Source organism: Suricata suricatta, chromosome 1 (assembly GCF_006229205.1).
Source record: "Suricata suricatta isolate VVHF042 chromosome 1, meerkat_22Aug2017_6uvM2_HiC, whole genome shotgun sequence".
In the NCBI taxonomy this organism is placed as follows: domain Eukaryota; kingdom Metazoa; phylum Chordata; class Mammalia; order Carnivora; family Herpestidae; genus Suricata; species Suricata suricatta.
Window position 1 is genome coordinate 17,591,086 of NC_043700.1, and position 23,173 is coordinate 17,614,258.

General features: G+C 36.7%; 1 long non-coding RNA gene across 1 annotated transcript in view; it reads left to right on the top strand.

Annotated features, from left to right (window-relative positions):
* Nucleotides 1-23,173, top strand: part of LOC115287971 — a 127,111-nt gene that overhangs the window by 44,316 nt on the left and 59,622 nt on the right. The gene's annotated exons all lie outside the window — the stretch shown is intronic.

Consider the following 23,173-nt stretch of genomic DNA (forward strand, 5'->3'; position numbering starts at 1 on the left):
AGCTCTGAGAAGAATGCTGATGCAATTTTGATTGGATTGCATTGAATGTGTAGATGGCTTTGGGTAGTATTGACATTTTAATAATGTTTGTTCTTTCGATCCATGAGCATGGAATGTTTTTCCATTTTTTGGTGTTCTTTTCAATTTCTTTCATAAGTTTTCTATAGTTTTCATTGTACAGGTTTTTTACATCTTTGGTTAAGTTTATTCCTAGGTATTTTATGGGTTTTGGTGCAATTGTGAATGGGATCAGTTTTTTGATTTCTCTTTCTGTTGCTTCATTATTCATATAAAAATTATAGCACATTATTATTAAGTAAACTCACCAGCTGTACATTAGATCTCTGAGAAATTACTCATAAAGTTTATACCCTGTGGCCAACCTTTCCACATTTTCCCCACCCCCAAGGTGCAAACACCATTCTACTCTTGCTTTTCTAAGTTTGACTTTCTTAGATTCCACATGTTAGTATATCATGCAATACTTCTCTTTGGCTTATTTAATTTAGCATAATGTCTTCCAAGTTTATGCATATTGTTGCAAATGGCAGGATTTCTTTCTTTTAGGCCAAATAATACTCCATTATACACACACATTTATGTATATACAGTTGACTTTGAACAACACAGGTTGTTAGGGGCATTGACCTTTGTGCAGTTAAACATATAACTTTGGAGTCCTCAAAAACGTAACCACTAATAGCATACTGTTGATCAGAAGCCTTACCAATAACATAAACAGACTTACTAATACATATTTTCTAAGTGTGTTATATTCTTATAATAAAGTAAATTAGAGAAAAGAAAATATCAAGAAAATCATAAGGAAGAGAAAATACATTTACAGTGCTTTATTTGATATATCAAAAAGATCTGCATATAAGTGGACATACCCAATTCATCCATCTTGTTCAAGGGTCAACTGTTTATATGTACACACACCTATTTAAGTGTATAACATTTATATATATATTACAATCATATACAGTTATATGTAGTATAACATTACATATAAGTGTAAACATTCTTTATTATATATACAGATAACAGTTTCTTTATTAATTCATTGACAGACATTTAGATTGTTTCCATATTTTGCCTATTGTGAATAATGGTACAATGAACATAGGATGTTAGATATCTCTTTGAGATACTAATGTCATTTTCTTTGGATATATGCATCCAGAAGTAGAATTGCTAGAGCCATTTTTAATTTTTTTGAGGACCCTCCGTACTGTTTTCTATAGCAGTGACACTAATTCACAGTCCCACCAACAGTGTACAAAAGTTACCATTTTCCCACATTTTTACCAACACTGTTGGTGAAACACTATCTTTTTTATAACAGCTATTCTGTTATCTCACTGTGGTTTTGTATTTCCTTATGATTGGTGATATTGAGCAACTTTTCATATCTGTTACCCATTTGTATGAATTTGTTGGAGAAATAGTTATCCAAATCTTTTGTCTATTTTTTAGCTGGGTTATTTGTGGATGTTATTTATTTATTTTTGTTTTCATTTTTGTTTTTTTGCTGTTGATTTGTATGCCTTCCTTATAGATTTTGGATGTTAACTCCTCATTAGATAGACGGTTTGCGGGTATTTTCCTCTCATTCTATAGGCTGCCTTTTCATTTAGTTTATTCTTTCTTTTTTTTTTTAAGTTGTTTTAATGTTTGTTTATTTTTGGTAGACAGAGAGAACCCAAGCAGGAAAGAAGAGAGAGAAGGAGACACCGAATGTGAAGCCAGGCTCCAGGCTCTGAGGTGTCAGCACTGAGCCTAATGCAGGGCTCGAACCCAGACTGTGAGGTCATGACCTGAGCTGAAGTCGGATGCTTAACCGACTGAGCCGCCAGGCGCCTCTATTCTTTTCTTTGTTGTGAGGAAGCTTTTTAGTTTAATATAGTTCTGCTTGTTTATTTTTGCTTCCGTTGCCTGTGATTTTTGTGCCATTTCCAAAACATCATGGCCAAGACCAAGGTATAGAAGCTTTTCCCCTATGTTTTCTTCTAAGACTTTCTCAGTTTCAGGTTTTTCCTTAAGTTTGCAATCCATTTTAAGTTGATATTTGTGTATTGTGTAAGGTGAAGTTTCACTTTTCTTTTTCCACATGGAAATGTGGTTTTCTCAACACCATTTACTGAAGCGATGATCCTTTTCCCATGTGTATGTTTGGTATCCTTGTTGAAGATCAGTTGACAGTATATGCATGGACTGATTTCTGGCTCCTCCACAGTATTCCACTGGTCTGTGAGTCTGGTTTTATGTCTGTACCATAATCTTTTGATGGTTAGACCTTTATAATTCAGCTTGAAATCTGAAAGTTTCATGCCTCCAGCTTTGTTGTTTATATCTTACATGTAGACTGTTCTTTTATGTTTATTTAATATATCATCACTGCCATCATTACCATCAAAGCAGTAGAAGCAACAACAAAGAAATACAATGGAAAGAAATTTCTTCAATTACTACTTTGTCAATTCCAAGTAAAAGTGGTATGTTCTCTTCTCTTTTGGCCATACGTGTTTTATCCCATTAAAGAAAATTAATTGACATCAAAGGAAATATTAAAACAATTAGGTAAAGCCTGTTGAGGTAATGTAATGTCTAAAAGAAAGCATTATCCTCTTAGGTAAAGTTTTTCAGTCATTCTCTCCATTGGAAGGTGTCACCAAATCACCTGGTGTTATATTTGAAAGAAGTCTCACCACCTTCATGGTAAAAATGCACCTCTTTCCAGTTTTCCCCTCATAACTTTAAGTGTCTTCAAACTGAAATGGAGTGTGAAAAATTAGAAAGATAGTGAGATATGAAAAGAAAGACTTCTCTTGCTTTATGTAATTGTGGCCGTAATAACACTGTGGCACCCTAATAGAGACCATGCATGTCAAGTAGGAAAAGTTTTAAATTTTATGCTAGGATATCTGTTGTTATTTTACAAAAATAAAATATTTTTTTGTCTTTGCATGCTTATTCTCATGAATGTTTTATTATATGTACTCATTTTCTCTCTATTTCAAACATGATATCACTATAAGTGGTAATCATATATCTACATATTCTAAGTTTTGAATATAATCACATGCCATTATTTTTGTTGTCTCAGTAAATGTATCTTTTAAAAAAATTTTTAATATTCACTTTTTGAGAGAGAGAGATGGCCTGAGCAGGGGAGAGACAGATACAGGGAGACATAGACTCTGAAGCAGGCTCCAGGCTCTGAGCTGTCAGTACAGAACCTGAAGCAGGGCTCAAACCCCTGATCTGTGAGATCATGACCTGAACCAAAGTTAGAGGCTCAACTCACTGGGCCCTCCAGGCACCCCCCCACCCCCGTATCTTATCTTTTTAATTAAACTCCAAGGTCTTTGAGGCATATACCTTTTTTGTATGATACTTGTCCTATACAAATTTGGAGAGAAAAAAATGAATGACTCATTCTTTCATGAAACTATTATGGACGAAAAATAAGTAGTTTACTGAAAACAACATCACCTTGGAGTTACCAAACAGTGCTGTTTGATTCACTTCAGTTAGCTCTATAGGTTTAGGCAAATCACCTATTTCTCTCGGCTTCCTTTAAGGCCTTTAAAATTGTTTTTATGTTTATTTTTGAGATAGAAACAGAGCATGAGCGGGGGAGGTACAGAGAGAGAGGGAGACACAGAATCCCAGGCAGGCTCCAGGCTCTTAGCTGTCAGCACAGAGCCCAATGTGGGGCTCGAACCCACGAACTATGAGATCATGACCGGGGCCAAAGTCAGACGCTTGACCAACTGAGCCTCCCAGGTGCCCCTCTTTACTCATTTTAAAATTAGGTCATTTGGTCAGGTTATCTCTAAACTTTCTTCGTTTAAATATTATATTACTTTTGAAAAATAGTCTGTTTCATAAAGAAAAAAATAGCTCAAAATCCACATCTGCCCCCAAACAAAAAAGGGACTAAGTTAAATCATGAAGTCTTATTCATATAAAGCTCTAATAAATCTTTCTCCTTTTTGATATTTGAGTGTGTTTTCCACATGTCTGAATTTACTGTGTACATATTAGATTATAAAATGATTCATCCTAGGATGATTCAGTGCCTTAGGATATTTTCTTCATAATCTGCTTATTGAAATTTGACTCTTAATAATATATGTCAAGAAAATACTTATATAATATGATTTTTAAATTCCAAATAATTAATATTAGATGAATACAACAGAAGTCATTAGAACATTTTGACCACCTTTAAGAAATAGTCTTAAATCACTTTTATACATGAGTCCTTATAGCTTAGCTACCAAAATAATAAGCACTTTATCAAATCTCTATTTTCATAATAGGCACTCTTCTAAGAATTATTGGTCTCTAACAACATTCTCAAAGAGCTACCAGGCAAGGCTATTAAAATGCAAACTATGGCAAATGTACTCTGAATATAAAACAAACACCAATAGTCACAGTTCATTTACATCCATTTGCACAATGCATTTATTTTATTTTACAAATAACTGATAGATAGGGTAGTGGAAATAATACTCAACCTCTCATGATTTGAAGAAAAGAGAAGTGTAACTTCATTTTCAGAAGAAAGTATTTTCCAGAGTTGTTTATATCTAATATTATTGTGCTATCATAAGACCTATGATTTTATTTTGCATCCTTATCTGACATTTATCTGGGGCCTATTCAAGGAATCTTTGAAAAACTGCTTATATATTTGGTTCTTGAAATACATTTAAGTTACATTTGAAGTGATATTTGTGGACATACTTCCTGCTTCAAATAGAGTTGAGTCAGGAAATGTGTTCCTGATGGGAAGACAAGGGAACAGGAGCTCAAATGGATTGATGGGTTATCTATATGGATATTGGAGAGAATATTCTTGACCTTGGCATGAAAAAAAGATACGAAAAGACTCTGAAGTGAATCTGCCCTAGGTGACTTCAGTAGCACCCAGAACAACATAGCAAGGGCAGAGGAGCAAAGGAGGCATTTGGAGAGGGAGTCGAGGCTGAAATTTTAAAGTTTTGGAGCCATGGTTAGATTTGGTCCAAAGAGAAAAGAGAGGCCTTAGGAGAGCTTTGAGCAAAGGAATGACATAGTGTGAATTAGGCTTGAACAGGCCCCTCTTGCTCCTAATGGGGATCAAGGGTAGGAGAGAGAAATATTAGGTGCCCATGAAACATGGGCTAGGTCTTCTGAGAAGCAACTGCCGAACAGGGTTGGGTGTTACAAGGTATTTCTCAATAACTGGGAAGGATACAGGGACAGGGAGCAGAAGGAGGCAAGTAGAACCTTCAGACAACAGTTGCTAACACCATGGGCCTGCAAGGGGAGGCGAGATCAGCTTGCAGCATGGCTCCGAGAAGGCGCTGGTCAGACCAATGGGAATCTTTAGTAGAAGCTGCTCCGTAAACAAATCCCATGTCAGGCAGGGATGAGCCTGCCCTAGTCGCCCCTCCCCTGCTACTGAACCAGCCACTGGAGGAGCCTGAGGAAGCATGGCTTTGTAGACAGAAAAATGTGGCAGTTGTGGGCTGTCAATCATGACGCTCCTCGAAGGAACGTCCAATCAGGACACCTCTGTGGCCACCACAATGTAGGTGCTTTGGACTAGGAGGTAGTAGTGGAGGTGGTCAAATTTGGTTAGAGTTCCAGTATATTTTGAGAAAAGAAATAACATCATTTACTAAAGGATAGGATGTGAGATAGGAGAAATTTTTGGCTTGAGATACTGGATGAATTGTTATGACAGTTCCTAAAATGGAAAGGATTTGGAATCATGGGTTGCAAAATCAGGGAAGGAGCAGGGGTGCGGGGAAAGTGAACTGTTTTGGACGCCTTAAACCTGAGATGATCATCCAGTATGTAAGTGGATGTGTTATAAAAGCCAGCCAGATTCATTTCACTGGGCAAATAGTGGACTGCAGGTATTCAAGAGTCATCTGTATGGTGAGTACAGTTGGAGAAGAGAAAAAGGTCATCCATGAGACCTGGGTTCTTTACAACATGTAGAAATTGGATTAAGAAAAAGGATCCGGCCAGACTGTAGAAATAGCCAGAGGAGAGTAATAAGTGGCATATATAAAAAGTGAGGATCTGACTCAGAGATGAAGCCACACAGATGAAAGAAGGGGACAGATTAGAGAAATATCTGTCTAGAGTTATCAAGTAAAGAAGGTACTTCAAGGGGTGCCTGGGTGGCTCAGTTGGTTAAGCATCTGACTTTGGCTCAGGTTATGATTCATGGGTTTGGGCCCCACACCAGGCTCTGTGCTGACAGCTAACTCAGAGCCTGAAGCCTGTCTTCAGATTCTGTATCTCCCTCTCTCTCTCTCGACCTTCCCCTGCTCATGCTATCTCTCTCTCTCTCTCTGTAAAAAATAAATAAAAATAAATTTAAAAAATAAAATAAATTTTTAAAAAGTACTTCAAGACAGAGGGACTGGTCTGTTATTTCAAGTACGGATGAGAGATTAAAATCATTGGATTTAGCAGTGTGGAGGTCATTGGTGATATTGTCAAAAGTGGCTTCAGTGGAATGCAGAATGGAAGCCTTACTGGCAAGAATATAAGAGAGAATGAGAAGGAAATGAAGGCAGTGAGAATAGAAACTATTTTGAGGAAATCTTCTGTAAGGGGAACAAGAAATGGGAAACTGTGATTGTCTTGTCAAGGGAGAGGTTTAGGATGGGTGATAATATAGCATGTTTAGATACTTAGAGGAATGGTTCAGTAGAGTAAAATGTGTGGTCCAGTATAGAAAGGGAAGGACTGAATGAGCTAAATTCTTGAGTAAATGAAGAGACTAGTATCCAGAACATGAGTAAGTCAAGTTTGGCCGTAACAACAAAGCTAGTTCATCTAATTTAAGCAGAGTATACTGCTCTGGCTCCCAAACATTCCAAGTATTTAATAGATAAGTCCTACCAACCCCGCTGCCCCCAGGAGTAGCATAGAAAGAAAAACTTATTTTAAAAGGCAATTAATGGGACATTTACTAAAAGACACAATACACATGCATTTCCCCCAGCCCATATGCACAGACACACAGAAAGATGAGAGGGAAGAGAGATACAGTAACATAACGGAACTAGCTAGCTTCCTACCTGGAAGGTAGGAGGAAGAGAAAGTTGATTAATCATAATGATAACACAAAAACTAAAGATGTTTCTTGAATATTCTCCTTTTACACTCTAGAGATTAATTACTACAAAATATAGCCCCTGTCTCTTCACATTTCCTCCCACTGGCACCCATTTGCCAAATGACTCATTTCCAAGGTGTTCCACTCTACTTCTTTTCTTTTCAGAAACATACTTTTCGGGGAATGAGGGCTCAATTGTCCTTATCCAATCTTCTTAACCACTTCTACACTTTGTAAGATGGCCCATATTGAATTCTTGTTCAGTGAATGCTAAAAAAAAAAAAAAAAAGGCAAGGTAATGAACAAACACATCATCATATATATCCTTCTATCCTTCCTCAAGCATTCAGGGAAAAACCAGTACTAATTTTTTCATCATAAAGGATGGTTGCATTGTCAGTGCCGCTACATCTGTTGGTCTTGTTCTTCTGTCCTGCATTTCATGATGTCACTACTTGAGCTCCTAAATCTGATGAAAGAAGAAAGATTGAAGTCAGAGAGACTTGCATAGAGAATTCAATTTTGTTATTTGACACAAGAGGTTCTGATACTCCTATTCTTGTCCAGTCTTGTCCTGTCTTAGGTGAGTCCTGTCTTGTCCTGTCTTAGATGAGTGCCTTAGCCTGCAGGGTAGGCACCTACTTTTAGCCAGAGTTACCAGCGAGGAATCTACTCTAGCACCTGCTCAAAGACCTGAGAATCCTTCAAGGTCTTGTGTTTCCTGTCTAGTCCCACTCTGCTCTCTAAGTTCACTCTGATTTTACATTGCCTTGGTTTGCATTACTGGCTTTCCCTTTTTATTTTGCCCTGCTCTAGGTTTTCTATTTGTGACACCTTGGAGTTGTCTGAGCCCTAGTGCCAGGTCTCAAATCTTAATTTCTTTGTATGTCTGGCACTGTGCATGTGTGGGGTGGTTCTGGGGCAATGTTTGTCTGAAACTGCAGATTCAAGGGTGACAGCCATCTGATGCTGTACTGGCTTCTTTAGAGAACAAATAGGATTGATCCAGCTGCATGCATCTGAGAAAGGTAGCGGTCTCTGCAATGTAATTCTTTGTAGACAATCCTTTCAAATACCTTTTCTTTTATTGTGTTATGAAGTCACTACAAATGGCCATTTCCCACTATAAAATGTTTTATTTTGCTTGGTCTTCTGAAGTACTTTGACCACTGGTGTTGTACAAGGATTTTGGCTATCCTATTTTCAAACAACAGTAGTCTTTTAGGTCTAACTATCAATTTAATGGCGCCAATGACCATCAAAACAAAGAAAATTACACAGTAAGTCTGTCTGTCTTTCATAAAGGGAATCATTTGCATTGCGCTGTGGCACTGCGCACGGACTTCCCCCAGTACTTCCATAACCATCATTCACACAAAAGGGTGAACCAAGAATGCAAAGGGAATTTTATTTTCAATGTCTTTGTTTCTAGTAGGGAAACACTTTTCATAGCACTTTTATTATTTGAACATTTGTAGTACAGAGTGAACCAAGTAGAAAATAATAGCTTTCTAGGAGGAGAAAGAAAGCACAAGCCTCATGATGGTCGCAAATGATACACACATTGAAAATGAGTGAACACACAGGTACACAGGACAGGAAAAATATTTTATCATAATTTGAATTTACATGAAGCTTTTATTTGGTGGTATTCAAAGTGCTTTAAAATAATACTTTTATAGAATAAAGGAAAGATAGCTTGAAAGGAAAATATGTTCATAAAAAGTAAAGAAAGAAAATGTCACTTGATTCAACTGGATATTTTAAGGGGAAAGTTATGTGATTAAATTGTACCAGTGGAAATTTGGTATAAAATTCCATTACCTAAGATGGATGTACATTTTTAGAGCACCAAATCATGTGGTAGAAAAAAGAAAAAAATTATACCAAAAGGAATGGATGCCAAATTGTTGTCATTAGTTGTTGAGTGTCTTTTAACCTAGAGCTCAACTCAACTTGAATGAAAATCACTTCATAACAAAGTGTTAGAGACTGTAACTTTGAGGTTTGAATAGGCAGAATCAAGCTTTTTAACCTAATTCTCTTAATAACTGTGTGTCATATGAGTTCCTAAAATTAAAGTCCTTCCATAATAATTTGAATTTTCTTGATTCTTACTGTAGTTTATGCCTTGGTTGTTTGCCATGTATCTATTTCTCTCTTACATCTATGTTTGTATGTCTGTCCACCCATCCATCCATCCATCTTTCCGCCTATACATAAATCCAGAAGAGCAATTGTTAAAGTTACTGAATATAATAAAATGCTAACCTCTGTCAATTAGGTTTTTCTTTCCACTGTAAAATGTTTGTGTACTACGAACATCTACTTACTGTATTTACCTACCATAGAGAACGGGATGCGGATCCCACATTGCGAAAGCAATTCTTCTCTCAATGGCTTACAGTCTCTCCCTTTCAACCACCTTAGCAACTCCGTGCAATTAATTACCTCTTCCCTCTTTTGCACCTCAGCCTTTGCCCCCTCACCTGGCTCCTCTCTTTGTCATTAGGCATGTTTAAGGTTTCAGATCCTTACGTTGTTCCAGGCATCTTTTTTCCCCATCTCACCGCACATGTCTGAAGAAAGCCGTCTGCGCAGCCCTCACTCCTTCCCTGCTGGTGCCAGAGGAGCCATGTGTGGTCTGGCTTGCACAGACCTGTTCTTCCGAAACCAATGCTATGTGTTCTGTCCTCAGCCTAGATTGCTGGTTCCGAACGTGGCCTTGGAGCCTGAACTGCAGTCCTGGCTCCTACACATATAATCTAGGTTTACTTGGGCAATTTCTTTAATCTTTCTTCTTGCTTCTGTTTCTTCAGCTGTAAAATGGGAATGCTAATTTTGTAAGCGTAAAGAGCATAGTCTTGGAATAGAAACCAGTATATAAGGGACATTTTTCCTTTATTTTATTTTATTTTAATTCAATTTTATTTTAATTCAGTTTTAGTTTACTCATTCATTTATTGTTACTATTATCCATTCTTTTTTTTAAAATGTTCATTTATTTGTTTTGAGAGAGAAAGAGGGCGCACATGAGCAAGTGCGAATGGGGGAGGGGCAGAGAGAGAGAGTCCCAAGCAGGCTCCATGAACCAAACCATGAAATCATGGCCTGAGCCGTAATCAGGGTTGGATGTTTCATTAGTCAAGCCACCCAGGCACCCCTGTCATCCCTTTTTTATTGCAGCTGCTCTCAGCTTCTGTCATATCACGCTGTCATGGGTTGTTTTTTCCCCCTTGCTTCTCTTATTGCTCCCCTTTCTCTATCATAGGCTTCTTATCCTGAACTTTTTGCTCTTTTTATGGTGCATTTAGGGTCTATTTATCTTTCTTCATTTATCTATGACTACAGCTACATGAATGACATTCATACATGATTCCTGAATCATAGTGGTCAGCGGGCCCTCAGTCTGTGACCTAGTCTAGCACTTCCAGTTGGCCTTCTGGACATTTTTTCCCGAATATTTGGATCAACAATATTGTATGTGGCTTTAATTGATTTTATCATTTCTTCTAAGATTTCCAGTATCTGTGTTAGCACTTGTGTTTATATTAAAAAAGAGTGTTGGGGCTCCTGGGTGGCCTATTTGGTTGAGAGTTCAACAGGGGTTCAGGTCATGACCTAGTGTCTCTTGGGTTTGACTCCCATGTCGGGCTCTGTGCTGACAGCTTGAAGCCTGGGGCCTGCTTTGGGAGAAACACTGATAATTATTTTCTAAATATAAAGTTAATTCATATTTAAAATTTTAAATTAATTTGCATTATAGAGAGGAACATTTTCAAACTCAGGAAATGAATGTTATTGAAATTTTAGTTAAAACTAAAGAAAGAGAACAGTTCATCTTAAGTAGACTTTCATAGGCATGACCTCATGAACCACCCCAGGACCTGTGCACATATTTTAGGTAATTTTAATTACTTGTGTTCAGGGGATGATTCTGTTGAATCTCTCACATTTTCATAAGTCAAGTGAGCAGAGGCTCTGGCAACTTTTGTACTAAACTATATATTTTCAAAGATGTTTGTATAATCAACAGCCTTTGAACTTAGATATGATATCTCTCTGGGTTTGAGGGCAAGTTTGCTTGCTGTCATGGAAAATTAAGAAAATGTCTCTTTTCAGGAAATATTTTGAGCACATTTGCTTGCAGTCCATTATAAAGATTGAGGTTTCCTCAGCCTGAGGTTCTTCAGCTATGAAGGAAATCCTCGTGGTCCACTCCACATCACTTCCAGGGGTGTGAACCTGAAATTCATGCTGCCTGCTACATCATGAATGAGAAAGTTCTTTAAGGGTCTCTTATGGTTTGTTTCCCTCTCTCCTCTTTCCCCAACCCTTCCCATGTGTTCATCTGTTCTGTTGCTTAAATTCCACATCTGAGTAAAACATATGGTATTTGTCTTTCTCTGATTGACTTTGACTTACCATAATACAATCTAGTTCCATCCATGTCCTTGCAAATGACAACATTTTATTCTTTTTGATCACAGGTGGTATCTTATTGTGTATATACACCACATCTTCTTTATCCATTCATCAGTCAGTGGACATTTGGGCTCTTTTAATAGTTTGGCTATTGTTGATAATGCTGCTATAAACATTGGGATGCATGTATCCCTTTGAATCTGTATTTTATAACCATTTGACCCAAGAGTCTTATGTATTATACCAGAATCCATCAATCAGTCAAAATCTAGTTTGTATATGGCAAATAGAGTAGAACCTTAGATGTTTTACAGATGGCACTGCCTCTCCCCTGTTTATACAAAACTGAAGAATCAAGGCATGTAAATTTTTGTTTCTTGTCTGTATCTTTAACATCTGGGCTTTCATAATAGACTCCTAACTATTCTTCCTGTAGTATATGATAGTTTCACAGACATTCACTGGAATTCTGTCTTCTAACAGATAGTCTTCTGGGTCCAAAAATGCAAAGGTAAATTAAAAATGTGATTATTGACCTCAAAACCCTTTCAATGAGTAAAAGAGACAGGCACAAAGACACATATATGACTATAAACAGTATTTTTCATATGGTTGAATATATGTTATGACAATAATATTCAAAAGGAGCTCTTTGAGCACAGGGGCACATTTAATCTCAGCCTCTCATGAGGGTTCAGGAGAGTGTTTTGGAAGGAGTTGATCAGGTTTTTTTTTTTTGTTTTGTTTTGTTTTTTGTCATGTTAGCTAACATACAGTGTAGTCTTGGCTTCAGGAGTAGATTCCCATGATTCATCACTTGAATAAACACCCAGTGCTTATCCCAACAAGTGCCTTCCTCAGTGCCCATCACCCATTTTCCTTAAACCCTCTCCCCTCCAACCCTCTTTGTTCTCTGTATTTAATAGTGTCTTAAGGTTTGCCTTCCTCTCTGTGGTATCTTGTTTTTCCTTCCTGTCAACTGTGGTTACTTACTAGGTTTCTCAGATTCCACATATGTGTGCAATGATATATCTGTCTTTCTCTGACTGAGTTATTTCACTTAGTATAATACCCTGTACTTCCATCTACATTGTTGCAAATGGCAAGATTTCATTCCTTTTCATTGCCAAGTAGTATTCCATTGTGTATATATACCACATCTTCTTTACCCATTCATTAGTTGATGGAAATTTGGCTGCTTTCCATAATTTTGCTATTGTTGATAATGCTTCTATAAACATTGGGGTGCATGTGCATCTTCGAATTAGCACTCCTGTGTCCTTTGTATAAGTTCCTAGTAGTGCTATTGCTGAGTCATAGGGTAGTTGTACTTTTAATTTTTTTGAGGAATCTCAATACAGTTTTCTAGAGAAGCTGCACCAGTTTGCATTCCATTAACAGTGCAAGAGGGTTCCCCTTTCTCCACATCCTTGGCAACATCTGACGTTTCCTAAGTTGTTTATTTTAGCCACTCTGACTGGTGTGAGGTGGTATCTCATGGTAGTTATGATTTATATTTCCCTGATAGTGATGTTGAGCATCTTTTCATATATCTGATTGCCATCTGGATGTCTTCTTTGGGAAAGTGTCTGTTCATGACTTCTGCCCATTTTGTCACTGGATTATGTCTTTTTGGTGTTGAGTTTGGTAAGTTCTTTGCAGGTTTTTGACACTAACTCTTTATCTGATAATGTCATTTGCATATATCTTCTCCATTCCATCAGTTGCCTTTGAGTTTTGTTGTTTCCTTTGCTCTCAGAAGATTTTTTAACTTGCTGAAGTCACAGTAGTTCATTTTTGCTTTTATTTCCCTTGCCTTTGGAGATATGTCAAGTAGGAAGTTGCTATGGCCAAGGCCAAAGAGGTTTCTGCCTGTTTTCTCCTGTAAGATTTTGATGGTTTCCTATTTCACATTTAGGTCTTTCACCCATTTTAAGTTTTTTAGAAAAATTATTTATTTATTTATTTATTTATTTATTTAATTTTTGAGAGAGAGAGAGAGAGAGAGAGACAGCATGAGCAGGGGAGAGTCAGAGAGAGAGGGAGACACAGAATCTGAAGCAGGTTCCAGGCTCTGAGCTAGCTGTCAGCACAGAGCCCAACACGGGGCTCGAACCCACAAACCGTGAGATCATGACCTGAGCTGAAGCTGGACACTTACCCAACTGAGCCACCCAGGAGCCCCTTAAGTTTATTTTTGTGTATAGTGTAAGAAAATGGTTCAGTTTCATTCTTCTTCCTGTTGTCCACTTCTCCCAGCACCATTTGCTACAGAGACTTTTTTCCATTGGATACTCTTTCCTGCTTTGTTGAAGATTAGTTGGTCTTGTATATATGGGTTCATTTCTGGGTTCTTTCTTCTATTCCATTGGTCTGTGTGTCTGTTTTTGTGGCAATACCACACTTCTTGATCACAGCTTTGTAATACAGGTTGAAGTCTGGGATTGTGAGGCCTCCAACTTTGGTTTTCTTTTTCAACATTACTTTGGCTCTTCAGGATCATTTGTGGTTCCATATAAGTTTTAGGATTGTTTGTTCTAGCTCTGTGAAGAATGCTGGTCCTATTTTGATTGTGTTTACATTGAATATATAGATTTCTTTGGGTAGAATTGACATTTTAAGAATATTTGTTCTTCCAATCCATTAGCATGTGATGTTTTTTCCATTTCTTTGTATCTTCTTCAGTTTCTTTCTTAAGCTTTCTATAGTTTTCAGTGTACAGATATTTTACCTCTTTAGTTAGGTTTATTCTTAGGTATTTTATGGTCCTTAGTATAATTGTAAATGAGATAAATTCCTTGATATTTCTTTTTGTATATAAAATAAATGTATAGAAATGCAACTGATTTCTGTACATTTATTTTATATCCTGAAACTTTGCTGAATTTGTGTATCAGGTCTAGCAGTTTTTTGGTGAAGTCTTTTGGGTTTTCCATGTAGAGTATCATGTCACCTGTGAAGAGGGAAAATTTGGCTTCTTCCTTGACAATTTGAATGCTTTTTATTTCATTTGGTTGTCTACTGAGACTAGGACTTCCAACACTATGTTAAACAACATCGGTTAGAGTGGACATCCCTGTTGTGTGTTTGATCTCAGAGGGTGTGGTGGGGGGAGGCTCTCAGTTTTTCCACCTTGAGGATGAGATCAGCTGTGGGCCTTTCATATACAGCTGTTAGGATGGTAAGGTATGTTCCTTCTGTCCCAGCTTTCTTGAGGGTTTTTTATTAAGAAAGGATGCTATATTTTGTGAAATCCTTTTTCTGCATCTATTTACAGTATCATATGGTTCTTATCTTTTCTTCTATTGATATGATGTATCATGTTGATTGATCTGCAAATATTGAACCAGCCCTGCAGCCCAGAAATGAAACCCACTTGATCATGGTGAACAATTCTTTTAATATACTATTGAATTTGATTTGCTAGTATCTTGTTGAAAATTTTTTCACCCATGTTCATCAGGGATTTTGGCCTATAATTCTCCTTTCAGTGGGGTCATTGTCTGGTTTGGGAATCAAGGTAATGCTGGCTTCATAGAATGAGTCTAGAAGCTTTCCTTCTTTTTCTATTTTTTGGAACAACTTGAAAAAACAGGTATTAACTCTGCTTTAAATGCCTGGTAGAATTCCCTTGGGAAGCCATGTGGGCCAGGGCTCTTATTTTTTGAGAGATTTTTGATAATTGATTCAATTTATTTGCTGGTTATGGGTCTGTTCAAGTTTTCTGTTTCTTTCCATTTGAGTTTTGGTACTGTGTGAGTGTCTAGGAATTTGTCTATTTTTTCCAGATTGTCCTGTTTGTTGGTGTATAATTTTTCATAGTATTCTCTAAACATTGTTTGTATTTCTGTGGTGTTGATCTCCTCTTTTATTCATGATTTTATCTACTTGGGTTCTTTCTTTTTTTCTTTTTAAGAAATCTCACTAGCAGTTTATCAATTTTGTTTATTCTTTAAAAAAACCAGCTTTTAGAATCATTGACCTGTTCTACTCTTTTGTTTTGTTTTGTTTGATTCTCCATTGTTTATTTCTGCTTTAATCTTTATTATTTTTCTTCCTCTGCTGGCTTTGGGCTATTTTTAGCTGCCATCTCTCTAGTTCCTTTACATGTAGGGTTAGGTTGTGTATTTGAGACCTTTATTGCTCCTTGAGATAGGTATGAATTGCAGTGTATTTTCCTCTTAGGACTGCCTTTGCTGCATCCTAAAGAGTTTGGGCTGTCATGTTTTCATTTTCATTTGCTTCCTTACATTTTTTAATTTCTTCATTAATTTCCTGGTTGACCCTTTCATTCTTTGGTAGGATGCTCTTTAATCTCCATGTACTTGGGGGCTTTCCAAATTTTTTCTTATGGTTGATTTCAAGATTCATAGTGTTGTGGTCTGAAAATATGCATCGTATGATCTTAATCCTTTTATACTTGTGGAGGATCTTTTTGTATGTGACCCAGTGTGTGATCTATTTTGGAGAATGTTCCATGTGCACTCAAGAAGACTGTGTATTCTTCTGCTTTTGGATAAAATGTTCTGAATATGTCTGTTAAGTCCATCTAGTTCACTGTCTCATTCAGAGCCATTGCTTCCTTACTGATTTTCTGCCTAGATGCTCTATCCATTGCTGTATGTGGAATATTAAAATCTCCTATAATCACAGTATTATTACATATACATGTATTTATGTTTGTTATTGATTTATATATTTCATTGTTTCATGTTGGGGGCATAAACACTTATAATTATTAGCTCTTATTGATAGACCCCTTAATTTATGATATAATGCCCTTCATTTCTTGTTACAGCCTGTGTTTTAAAATCTAGTTTGTCAGATATAACTATGGCTACTCCAGCTTTCTTTTGATGTCCAGTATCATTATAGATGGTTCTCCATCCCCTCACTTATGCAAGTGTCCCCGGGTCCAGAATGAGTCTCTTGTAGGAAGCATAGATTGATCTTGTTTTTTTTTTTTTATCATTCCGATATCCTATGTATTTTGATTGGGGCATTTAGTCCATTTCCATTCAGAGTTATTAATTGAAAGATATGGATTTAGTTTCATTGTGTTATATGTAGGTTTTGGCCTGGGTTGATGCTCTGGTCCTTTGTAGTCTTTACTGCTTTCCACTCACAGAGTGGATCACTTAGGATCTTCTGCAGGGCTGGTTTAGCGGTCATGAACTCCTTTAGTTTGTTTTTGACTGGGAAAGCCTTTGTCTCTCCTATTTTGAATGACAGCCTTGCTGGATAAAGGATTCTTGGCTGCATATTTTTCTTATTCAGCGTATTGAATATTTCCTGCCACTCCCTTCTGGCCTGCCAAGTTTCAGTGGACAGGTCTGCTGCTAACTTTATGTGTCTACCCTTGTAGGTTAAGGCCTGTTTGTCCCTAGCTGCTTTCAGAATTCTTTTTATCTTTGTATTTTTTTTTTACAAGTTTCACTGTGAAATGTTGTGATGTTGACCTGTTTTTGTTGATTTTGAAGGGAGTTCTCTGTGCTTCATGGACTTGGATGCCTGTTTCCTTCCCCAGACTAGTAAAGTTCTCAGCTATAATTTGTTCAAATAAACCTTTTGCCCCTTTCTATCTCTTTTATTCTTCTAGAACTCCTGTGATATGAATATTATTTCATTTTATTGAATTACTTAGGTCTCTAATTCTTGCCTAGTAGTCTAATAATTTATTTTTCCTTTTTCAGCTTCATCATTTTCCATAGTTTTATCTTCTGTTTTACATATTCTCTCCACTGCTTCTTCCTACCTTGCTGTCACTGTATCTAGTTTCTTTGGCTTGTTTATAGCATTTCTTAATTCATCATGACTATTTATTAGGTCTTTGATCTTTGTAGCAATAGATTCTCTGCTGTCTTTTATGCTTTTATCAAGCCCAGCTATTAGTCTTCAAGCCAGCTAACAGTCTAGAATGTTATTCTAAATTCTTTTTTTAAATGTTTATTTTTGAGAGAGAGAGAGACAGAGTGTAAGCAGGGAAGGGGCAGAGATAAAGGGAGACACAGAATCTGAAGCAGGCTGCAGGTTCTGAGCTGTCAGCACAGAGCCAGACATAGGGCTTGAACTCACGAACTGTGAGATCATGACCTGAGCTGCAGTCAGATGCTTAACCTACTGAGCCGTGCAGGCCACTCTATTCTAAAATCTCATTCATATATGTTGTTTACATTTGTTTTGAACAGTTCTCTGGCTGTCATTTCTTCCTGGAATTTCTTTGGAGCAAAATTTTTCTTTTTCATCATTTTGGCTAGGTTTCTGTCTTTTATGTGTTTTAATAGCTTGTTATATGTGTCCTGCACCTGCAAGTACTACTAGATTAAAAAGGAGTCGTACACTGTCCAGGGCGTAGGACTTCAGGAAGTGGTTTTGGAGTGTGTTGTGTGCACTCTTGTTGTTGTGTATTTGGCCACTTTCTCCCACTGGTCAGTCTTCTACAAAACTCTTCCTTACTCAGTGGTGGATTGTTTAGATTTTCCACCAGGTGGCTTTTATTTGTTCACTAAAGTAACATGGAAACAAGGCAATGGTAGAGGACCTTTTCCCAGACCAAGAGAAAAAATGAAAGGGGGAAGAAAAGACCTGGCAGAGAATCAAATAAACTATAAGGTTTAATTGAGAGAGAGACAGAGACAGAGAGAGAGAGAGAGAGAGAGATGGAGGAGATAGAGAATAGAGTTAAAAATTCTTGGTTAAACAAACAAAATAGATAAAGAAAGAAGAAAAAATATATATATTAAGAATTGACCAAAATTAAATCTGACAATAAGCCTGATTCCAAAGGAAAAAAATGAGGGTAGAAAGAAAAATAAAAAGAGAAGGAAAGAAAGGAAAAAAAGAAAAAAAATCAGACAGTTAGTTTTGAAGGAGATTCAGTGTGACATATGAAGATAGCTGAAATGACTATTTCTGACATCAAGCAAATATCCAAATATAGGGAAACACAAAATAGCAAAATATATAATGAAGGAACATCTATTACTAGGTTGTGAGCCTCACTGGGTAGGGCAGTAGGAAGCTAAAGTTGATGCTTGCCTAATGGGCCATTGTTGCTTAATGTGCCGTTGCTTGATGCTTACCTCCCGACATCTTAGATCACACATGCATTTTAGTAAAATTTTTGAACCATCACCTCTAATATATCTATACATATATAATAATGCATTTCATACATATGTTGTCTCTGTGCATTAGACCTTAGTAACTTATTTTATAGGATAAATAAAAATATGTGAGGTGTCTAATATTTTCTTCTACATCCCAATTGATTATCTTCTTCACTCCTTTTGAGGACATGTAGATTGTTGACAGATTCTAAAGGGGGAGAGAGGTGATCAGATTTGCCATTTCCATCACTCATTCTTTCCAGAGTATTGAGACTAGAAATTGAGGTAATAAGGACTCATGAATGGAAACTGTCAGTTTGCTGCATTGAACCAAACAAGACAAGGTGAGATTATATCTCTGAGAGCAGTTATGAGGATGAAAAGGAGGAGATTTGAGAAATATTTAGGAGGTAGAATCAGCAAAACCTGCCCAATCAATGGGACTGAGGAGTGACTCTGAGAGGGAAGGGTAAAGGTACAGAAGTAAATGTGGGCAAATTTTGTTTCCGTGAGTAGGAGAATAGAGGCAATGTTTAGTGAGACAGAGAATGTCATGGATAAAGCATATTTGGGTGATAAGAAATTGAACTCATCTTCGTATAGATTCATTTCCTTTCCTTTTTTCTGCACCCATAATCTCCCCACATTCATTGCTTTCCTGCTAAACAGCCTGTAAAAGTCTCCTTTTGTTCCCCAAGTCTCCTTATTTCAGTCAAACCTGTGTTCCTTCATAAATATAAGGAACTTTCTCCTGAAGTACAAGAATTTCTTTTCCAATCAACTTCTTTATTATTTATAATATTGCCTTTTATTCTAATTTCATAGATGGCCTTTTGTCCCGTAATATATTAGTTTTTAGTCAGAGCAGGCTCTGTTACTCTTCAGGAGTGGCTTGCTTTAAATAAAGTTTATTTTGTTCTCATGTATTTGATTTTACTTGATGTACTTTTATCCCAATGTACATTTTAATTTGGTACCCAGACCAAAAGAGTGATTCAAGAGGAAGTGCTTTATTTTGCAGGTGATTCCAAGAGAAAAAGTTTATTCAGGGAAGGAAATAAAAGCTAAAAAGTCTTCATTTTGAAGCAAATGACCACTATGGACAACTGGAGTTTAACCTTCTGTGGAACTTTAGGAGCAAGGAAATATAGGTACCTGAGTAATACTACCCATGGGTCAAGAAATTTGTGATTTTTATGCACCAAATCCCACCAGCCATTGCTTGAGTTAGCACCCATGAGTGTTCATTCTTCAGTATTTTATGTCTAGAGTGAATCTGACCAAGATGGCTTCGGGGTCATAGAAAGCCTTCAGGCAAAAAACTGCATGTGCCGCTATTTGCAGGTCAGAGAGGTGTGCATTGGTAAGAGCAAAGGGATATGGAGAGAAACATGCTAAATCTATAAAGAATAAACAAAGGAAAAACAACTAAATAGTAAAAGACTTTGTTGAGACAATTTAATAATTTTACCACTATTTCTTTCAAAATTTAGCTAACTCCTTCTATCATTTATTTATGGTAGATAGTGTAGAAATTTTATAGCATGCATTATTTCCCCCTGCCCATGTTGTACCTTTTATTCTCATGACTTATTTATTCCCAAACTGGAATCCTGTATCCCCTACTCCCTTTCAACTATTTCCCCTAACCTCCTACCTCCCTTCCCTCTCACAACCATGAGTTTGTTCTTTGTATTTATAGGTCTGATTCTGCTTTTTGTTTGTTCATTTGTTTTATTTTGTTCTTTATATTCTACATGTAAGTGAAATCATACAGTATTTGTCTTTCTCACTCTTACTTATTTCACTTAGCATAATACCATCCAGGTCCATCCTTGTTGTTGCAAATAACATGATCTCATCCTTTCTCGTGGCTGTATAGTATTCCTCTGTGTGTGTGTGTGTGTGTGTGTGTGTGTGTGTGCACGTGCGCATGTGCACGTGCACATGCGCTGTGTACACAGACCACACCTTCCTATTTATTAATGGACACTCAGTTGGCTTTCATATCTTTGCTTTTGTAAATACTATAAAAAAACAAAGAGTTGCATATAAATATATTATTGAATTAGTGTTTTCAATTTCTTTGGGTAAATACCTAGTAGTAAAATTATTGCATTGTGTGGTATTTCTATTTTTAATTTTTTGAGGAACCTCCATATTGTTTTTCACAATGGCTGTACCAGTTTACATTCCATCAACAGTGTATCAGGGTTCCCCTTTCTCCACATCTTCACTAACACTCATTATTTTTTTGTCCCTTTGATTTTAGCCATCCCGGTTAGGTGTAAGATGATATCTCATTGTAGTTTTGATTTGCATTTTCCTGATGATTGGTGACGTTGAGCATCTTTTCATGTGTCTGTTGGCCCGTTTGTTTGTCTATACGTCTCCTTTGAAGAAATGTCTATTCAGGTCCTCTGCCCATTTTTAAGTTGGATTATTTGTTATTTTTGGTGTTGAGTTATGTAATTTTGGATGTGAACCCTTAGTGGATATATCATTTCAGAATGTATTAGTTTGGACCCTGTGTTTGTACTAAAACACAACTTAGTTTTTAATGTCCATGCTATTTCCTCATCTATCTCCAGTTTCTTGGTAAAATCTGACCCATTCGTCAAGACCTACCTCAAATGTTACCACTTTTATAATGTTTACTTGTTTTGAAAGAGAAGAGAGTGTGAGTTGGGCCTGGGCAGAGAGAGAGGGAGACATAGAATCTGAAGCAGGCTCCAGGCTGAGCTGTCAGCACAGAGCCTGACACAGGGCTCAAACTCACGAACCATGAGATCATGACCTGAGCCACAGTTGAAGGCTTAAACGACTGAGCCACTTAGGTGCTCCAATGATAATCCCTTTTATAAAGACTTCCGTAAACTTCAGTCTAAATCAGTCACTTCCTAATGGGCTCTAGAATTTTACTTGTGAATTTTATTTCATCATGTTATTATATCATAATTTGTAACACATCTCTTTAAAAACTGTGAACATCCTCAGGATATGATCTGAATTGTATTCTTACTCATTTATACCTATACTTCAATTGTTACACACAAAAAAAGGTTTGAACACATAAATAGCAAATAAATAAGTAGACACAACTCTGATTTCCTTGCAATTAAGAAAGTTAATCCAGCTTTGGCAAAAATAGTAAATGCCTCACACTTCTCAATGTACTTGTGGAAAGCTCTTAATAATTATGTTTTTACAAATATAGAGCATTATTAGCCGAGGGCTTTATACATTTTGATGTATAGTTACATACAAAATCACTTATATTTTATCAAATGACTATTATTTTCAAATAATTCTTTAAGAGAAAATTAAATTTTAAATCTCTAAGAAATATTACAGTGTCCTTGGGCTGAAATCACTAATGAAATTAAGTTCAAAGGTATTACTTATTACTCTAAAGACTAAGAAGATCTAATAATATGTAAGGAGTAGTTCATAATTTAATAGAGTCCATTTCACATTGTAGATAAGAGTTAACTATATTATCACAAACTTTTATATCAATAGCACTATGATAAAATGAGAAATTTCGAATATTTGTGCATAAGTGAGCAGTTTCAATTTGGAATGTGTAGTCTGTTAAAAGTACTGGTTGTGCTCAATATATTTGGTAATAAAATTCTTTTAAATTCTGCATAATTTAGAAAGCAAACTCAATGTATGTGCAACAGTATTTTCCTTTGAGACCATCTGTAATGGTAAAAATGCCACTGGCAAGTCTCATGCAACATTAAGTCACAGGGAACTTTCTAAAAAGTTAGTTTTTAAAGCAGCCATTGGGGCTACATTGTCATAATTAAACTTCTTGGGCAGTTTTCCCAACATCTTCAGTGTTCCTTTTCATCGTATTTATCTGTTGTAAAAAGGTATTTCACCCTTTCTTTCCTATGATGTAGTTGGTCAAGGTTCATGGTCAAAATAGATTGCTTCCAGAAGTGGTCTTTGGACAGCAGCAGAGTTATACCGGTAGACTTATTTATTTATTGTATATATAGCTCTACCCATCTTGAAGGAGAAATGCATGTGCTCGTCTGGATTTTGATGAATGAGGTGTGGTGCACAGATGGAGAAAAGGTGAGTATCTCCCAAAGCCAGACCCTGGAGGTTCATAAATTATTTATAAAATACTTCAGTGTGCTTCAGCAGCAGTGGTCAGGGCTGGCTTCTAATGTGGTCACAAGAGCTCTTTAATCACACCCTTCGCCTCAACAGAAAAAGACTGGCATTTAACAGAGAACTATAGGCCAGGAATGGGATACAGTGACTCTAAGGGTAAATCTCCATTTAGAACAGGAGTCGCTTATCATTTACAGACCTTGAGAGTTGATGGCCAATTTTATGCACCTTCATAGTAAGAGCAGTGACATCTTAAATTTATCTGGTATTTTCTCTGTAATATCCAGAAAATAGTTTTAATCTATTACCAGCCCTTTATAGATCTTTATAACAACAAGTAGAAAATGGGCATACACTATATCTATGTTCC